Source organism: Microcebus murinus, chromosome 7 (assembly GCF_040939455.1).
Source record: "Microcebus murinus isolate Inina chromosome 7, M.murinus_Inina_mat1.0, whole genome shotgun sequence".
NCBI classification, from domain to species: Eukaryota; Metazoa; Chordata; class Mammalia; order Primates; family Cheirogaleidae; genus Microcebus; species Microcebus murinus.
This window is the reverse complement of record NC_134110.1, coordinates 39,257,584-39,263,381: the sequence shown is the minus strand read 5'-3', so window position 1 is coordinate 39,263,381 and position 5,798 is coordinate 39,257,584. Positions and strand designations below refer to the sequence as shown.

The window sequence follows — 5,798 nt, the reverse complement described above, 5'->3', positions numbered from 1 at the left end:
TTGGGAATTTAGCTCTTCCCCAGATTTGAGGAAATTAGTCAAGCTTGTCATTTTCTTCCTTAAAAGGCAGTAGAGTATAAGTAAATGATGTTAAATGACCCCTTCAGGGACTTTTTGTTGAGCAGAGAAAAGGAAGCCACATTGACAGAGACCATATTTCAGAGCTTCACCCTACATACAACCCTCCCAGCTATATTAATCAAATCTGAGCCACAGCAAAATTACTAAAAGACTAACTAGCTCAGACTTTTGGAATCACTGCAGGTTGGTGGAATCCAAGAGTGGCATGTCTTCTGGGTCCACCATTAGCCACAAACTCACTGCTTCTCCATCTTTTACATTCTCTCCTCCCACTGGCTACATTTTGGGTGGATTTCTATTTCCTTCAAGGTTGATTTTTACATAAATTTAAATTTATTTCACCTAGCTATAATATTATAGGAAGGAACATGAAACATGACATTTATCCATGTCATTATACCCCTGAGGGATTGTCTGGGACCTGAACTCCCATATCCTTCTCTGACAAGAGCCTCACATTTGGGAAAATGGGAGGAAGGGAGGAAGAGAGAGTCGGAAGAAGGAAGAAGAAAGGAAGGGAAAGAAAAAATTGAAGCGGGGAGGGAAGAAGGAAGGAAGAAATGAGAGAAGGAAGAAGGAGAGAGGGAAAGAAGGAATGGAATAAAAAAGTAGATGAAAAAGCAGTTTTTAAGACACAGTGATCCCTAAGAGGTGAGAAACAAACAAGGTGAGACCTATGATTGCTCCAGCTTGCTGCCCTGAGAAGGTGTCCAGCTTGGAGCACAGAGAGGGGAAAGCCATGTGAAGCCAGGGTGACTTCCAGAGTAAAGGCAGAAAACTGAGAGAACAGGGAGAAGGGGTAGCCGGACTCTTCAGGACAAAGTCCCAGGGAAGAAAGAGCTGCACACAGAAAGAAGTCCCAAGATCTGCACAGGGTTCCCTTTGAGTATTCAGCAAAGAATGATTCAGCTCATGTGTAAGGAAGCTACCCAAATCCAGGGAAATAACCACATGCAAAGATTAGAGGGACTACTACCCAGCCAGAAAAAGTACCTGTTCACACTAGCCAGACTAGAAAACTCCATAATGCATGGTAGGTTGCACAGAACTCTCAGAAGGGTATTGCCTCAGCAGGAGGTAAAATATACCCTACATTAAAGAAAGCTGTAGTTCCACCTAACAAATCTGAAAAGCAAGAGGTGGAAGAATCAAATTGTTTCCAAGTAACTTAATTGCATCATATAACCAAGCTGAAGAACGTTTGTAATAATACAAAAATATCCGGCATCCAACAAGACGAGAGTCATAATATATGACGTGCAATTAAATATGAATGAAAAATTACCAGTCATGCAAATAAGCAGGAAAACATGCCCCCCATTGTGGATGAAAAACAATCAAGGCAGATTCAGAACTGGCACAGGTATTAGAATGAGCAGATGAGAACGTAAAAAGTTAAAATAACTGCATCTCGTAGATTCCAAACAATAAGTACAGACATGGAAGGTGAAAACGACACAATCAAGCTTCTGGAGATAAAAATTACAATGTCTGAGATAAAAAATACAGTGGATAGGATTAACAGCAGATGAGCTATTAAAGAAGAGGTTGATAAACTTGAAGGCACAGCAATAGAAGCTATCCAAAATGAAATGTAGCAAGAGAGAAGATTAACACAACATCAAAGAGCTGTTGAACGACTTCATCTAGTAAAGTATACATATAATTGGAATCCCCCAAGAAAAAAGAAAAGGGGACAAAAAAATTGTTTGAAGGAATTGTGAATGAAATTGTCCCAAAGTTGATAAAAACTATAAACTCACAGGTCTATTAAGTTCAACAAAGCCCAAGCTCAAGAAACATGGAGAAAACTACATCTAGGTATGTTTAATCAAATTGCTTAAAACTGGTATAAGCAGAAAATATTAAAATATTCAGAGAAACTGAAATTTTGTGAAAGTAATCCCATTTACAATAGCACCGAAAGTAGGAAATACACAGAGATAAATAAAACAACAGAAGTGTACAATCTGTACACTGAAAACTACAAAATATTGCTGAGAGAAATTAAAGAAGATCTAAATAAATGGAAAGAGATACCATGTTCATGGATCAATATTATTGATCCTTTTGTAGCTCATAAGCATGATTGAGTTTTCATGCTCATATGTAAGATGTGCCTCCCTCTCACCTTGTTACAACTCCAGCACATTACCTTTTTGACATTAAAAAAAGACTCAATATTGTTAAGACAATAATTTGCCCATGCAACCCAATTCAAATCCCAGTAAGCGTTTTTGTATAAATTGACAAACTGATACTAAAATTCATATGAAAATGCAAATGACCTAGGATAGCCAAAACAACTTCCTAAAAGCAGAACAAAGTTCGAGAGCTAATATTATCTGATATAGAGAATTATTTTCATGCTACAGAATCAAAACAGTATGGAATTTATATAAAAATGGATAAATGGATCAATGGAACAGGATAGAAACTTCACACATATATAGACAACTAATTTTGACAAAGGTGTAAAGGTGATGCAGTGAGAAAAGAATAGCTCTTTCAACAAATGATGCTAGAACAAATGTACCTCGATATGTAAAAGAAAAAAAGAACTTGGGTCCATACCTCATATCATATACAAAAGATGACCTTAAAACAGATTATAAACCTAAATATAAAACCTAAAACTATAAAACTTATAGAAGAAGACACAAGAGAAAACCTTCATGGCCTTGGGTTTGGCAAAGATTTCTTACATAGCACCCAAAAGCCTAATTTATTTTTTAAAAAAAGATAAATGGGACTGCATCCCAACAGAATTTCTGCAGGCAGATTCCAAAAATCAGTATTTTTTTTTAAACTCCTCAGCTAATCCCAGTTTCCAATATGCAGCCACATTTTTCCTGTGCCCCATTCCTTCAAAGCCCAATCCCATAGCAGGTGGTCATGTATCTCATCTGCCTCTACCTAGTGTAGGAGTTAATGTGTGTTTTCATAAGTTTCATATAGAAATGATGCCTTAATGAATATACAACACACAAAATGAGAATCCCACATGGCCCAGTATATGGGCTGTGTAATTTGGGGTACTATCCTTCTACCATTACATCTCCTAGAAGGCCGTCTGCTTGGAGGATCAGCCTTGTTCATGCCCTATGTGCTCCTGGAAGAGGGCATAGTCACAAGCCATGGGCATCGATGACTGCGAGAAAGAAGACAAAATAAACACACTCAATTAGTCAGATCTTGGGAGCCAATGAAATATGAAGTCAAATGCCATGAGCTCAGAGCAGCAATGGCAAGAATCATCATTTATTGGGCATCTAGCGAGACCTAATTTTGTAGTGCTCGGTGTTCATTACCTCTAGTCTTCACTACTCTAAGAAGCAAATCTCTGTATCTCCATGGTAAAGATAAGGAGCCGGAGTTTGGACATGGTGAGCAATGTGGCCAAGAATGCACGATTAAGAAGACTAGAGTATGATTTGCACAGCATTTTTACATCCATTATCTCATTTGATCCCAAAACATGATGAATTGCCTCATTTTTCTCCATGAGCTGTACTTCTTTTGTCTGCCATTTACTAAGTAGACATTTTGCAGATAAGAAAACCGAGGTGCTGAGACATTTTGAAATGACTTATCCCAGGTGGCATACCTGGTTAGTCATCGAACCAGGGCTCATGCCGCAACTTGCCCACGCCAGCTCTCCTGAGCTTCCATTTATATGTGGAGCTGTCTTTCCACTCACCACCTTCTCAAAAAGTGGAACTGCTGTTACTTGGCACCTTGTTAAGTTATGTGAATACTGCAGTAACTTAACCAACTCAAAAAACAACTCTCTTAACTTTTTCCACCATTTCCCCACAACCCCATTCAAAGGATGGTCTTGCTCCCAGCAACCACGTTTGTGCAACAGGATACCCTCTGACTCACCCCATCCCTTACCCAATCCTTCCCCAGTTATTTGGACCAACAATGGGCCTCTAACTCAGCTTGGACCAATCAGATTCTCTTCCTCTAGAATTTGGAATTACACTGAGGAAATGTTTCTTTTTTCCACATGGCCAGAGCTGTAGCACATAGACCTGGAAGCTCAGTAGTAGATAATAATAATGTGGAAACTATCCGTGATGTTTGTTAAATTTTTCCAGCTCCCTGCCTTCTGGGAACCTAGTAGGATTACACTTCCTGGGTCCCTTTTGATTGTTTCAGTCTATGTGTCTAGTGTTTGCCAATTAATTGCTGCTGCAAGACCTTCAAAAGTTCCTTCACACTCTCCCTTGGAGACCAGAACCTTTCAGATAGTGGCTGCTTTGAGGCTGTAACTCAGAGTGAGGAGGTAAGAACCAGAGCTCCCCGGCCAACACACACTGGGCATGTAATGTGAGCAAGACCAGAATGCTTGATCAGTAACTGACTGCCTCTACAACTATGGTCCATAAGATTATAATGGAACTAAAAAAATTCCTATTGTCTAGTGACTTGTGTTACAACTGCCTACAGTATTCAGTCCAGTAACACGCTCTACAGGTTTGTACTGTATAACTAACCTAGGTGTGTAACAGGCTGTACCATCCAAGTTTGTGTAAGTACAATACACTCTGTGAGGTCCCCACAATGAGGAAATCCCCTAACAACACACTTCTCACAACGTGTCCCCATCATTAAGCAACCCTAAAAGTAGATACAAGTGTCTTTACTTAACAGATGAGAATATTCCTACTGCTATATAATGCCAGTGCATATTAGGGGCTCAATAACTATATATCAAATAAATGAATGCTTATTGACCTCATGCCTGATACTGACTTCCAGGAACTTTGTTGGGGGACATCTCCTACCACACTCCAAAATAAAGACCATTTGCATTTTCTTCCCCTGCCAGATAAATGCAGCTGAGGGGTTCCTCCCCAAGCCATTTCCAATGCTGTGATGCCACCAGGAAGGCCATTCGGTCATTGCTGTGTCATTTTCTCTTACCTTTCCAGAGAAAAAGGTATTCTGTGAAAAAGCAACATTTTATCATAAATTTTCTTCAGAGTTATTTCATTTACTTTTTTTTTTTCAGTCAAATTTAGCAGTGGGGTTGAATACCAACTTTTATCTCATTTACTTTTAAATTGGATGTAGGTGTGTTTGAACTTGTCCCTGAACGCTTAATCACTCAAAACACAAGCACACACTTTGTAAAGAAAATTTCCCTCCCATAAGATCCACAAAGCAGAGGTATTTGATGATTTTTTTTTTTCTTTTCTAGAGACACACTTTCTCCTCCTGTCACTGCTTAGCTCGGCTTAGCTGTACCCACACTCCCTTTTGAAATGCTATCTCTGTGAATCTCGTCTTGCTAGTTCTTTTAAGCCTCTGTCTTTCAAGAAACATTTCAAGGGAAATACACCCTGAACAGCATCATCAAGCCTCAGTAATGTCTTTTGATTACGCGGTTTTGATCGGTATGAACTCCATTTCTCTCTACTGCCTTCTTCATCCCAGTAACTACAGTCTTTCCCAGATAACATCCACAGACCAGCCTGATAGGACCGGCACGAGGCATGCCTTTCCAGCGATCAGACCGAACATCTCTAATTGCTCGGAATTTCATTACAAGTAGCAGGGGAAAGGAGACAGGCTGAAAGCACCCTGATCCACTCTTTGAACTCCAAGCTGGGGCCTCACTGGAGACAGAGAAAGCCTGGAGTTCCCAGAAAAGCCTTCTTCATTTCCAGAAGAGCAAATCACTATTATTGTCACTTCTAAAACTGCTT

At 39.6% G+C, this 5,798-nt stretch overlaps 1 non-coding gene across 1 annotated transcript; it reads left to right on the top strand.

Moving 5' to 3' along the window:
- Positions 1-2,145: 2,145 nt before the first annotated feature.
- Positions 2,146-2,246, top strand: LOC142872250 (small nucleolar RNA U13). The gene has a single exon (XR_012920463.1). It is a non-coding gene; the product is annotated as a small nucleolar RNA U13 (small nucleolar RNA).
- The last annotated feature ends 3,552 nt before the right edge of the window (positions 2,247-5,798 follow it).